A 1,158-nucleotide genomic window follows, 5' to 3' on the forward strand; every position below is an offset into this window, starting at 1 on the left:
ACTACTATAGCTACACCTACTACTACTACTGCTACTACTACTGTTGCTGCTACTACTACTGCAACTACTATTGCTACTCCTACTACTGCTGCTATTTCTATTGCTACTCCTACTACTAATATGACAACAACTACTTATACTGCTACTACTACTACTGTTACTACTGCTGCTATTTCTAGTACTACTACTACTATTGCTACTACTACTAATACAGCAACATCTATTACTACTCCTCCTACTACTACTACTATTACTGCTACTACTATTGCTATTCCTGCTATGAATAAAACTACTACTACTGCTACTACTACTGCTACTTATACTACTAATACAACTACTACTGCTACTGCTACTAGTTAAATGTTCATTAATTGTTCAAGTAAATCAAATTACTTTATTTAAACAGCACAATCAAATGTCACTACTTTAAATGAAGGCAGTGTAATCATCATCCAGTGCTGGCAAAGAAGCAGTAGTGGATGAATATTACAGACCCCTTTACATTTATTTATTTAATTACATATGTGAGTTGAGTATTATTGCTATATTATTATTATTGATACCACATTTATTAGAGAAATGAAAATATGTTTTCTATTATGTCAACTGTAATAAAAAAAAACTCACAAACTGTTGCGAATGGATAGACAATATTTCAGAATGAACCTCTTCAAATAAACCTAAATAAGGCTGATTAAACAGCGAGATGATGGGAAAATCCTGACACTACGCAAACTCATATGTTGATGGTGTTGTTAGGATATGAGCGTGAAATTTAATAGTGTATAGTGCCACCTGCTGCTTATCTTGGGCGGTGTTTGCACACGGGTGTCTCAGCAATGGTAATCAGTCAGTCTGTCACTCGTGTGGGCTGGCATGCTGGGTGGTCTGGCAAAAATAAGTTATCTTTCTTCAATCCATTCTTTTTCAATGAATGGACTGAAAAAAAAAAATTCTAGGCCAAAACTTTCTCTCAAAGCGATCTATGTCTCAGGCATCAGGCAGCATGTCATAGCTTTCAGTCAGGGAGCTCATAGAGGCTCTAAATGCTTTAAATGTGTGGTTCCCAATGTGTGGTGTGCTGAATATCATCAAAAATTACTCAAATTTGAATTTGAAGTAGGACTGCAATCTCGATGATCCCGTTTAAAAATATAT

The sequence above is a fragment of the Pygocentrus nattereri genome, chromosome 10 (genome assembly GCF_015220715.1).
Source record: "Pygocentrus nattereri isolate fPygNat1 chromosome 10, fPygNat1.pri, whole genome shotgun sequence".
NCBI classification, from domain to species: domain Eukaryota; kingdom Metazoa; phylum Chordata; class Actinopteri; order Characiformes; family Serrasalmidae; genus Pygocentrus; species Pygocentrus nattereri.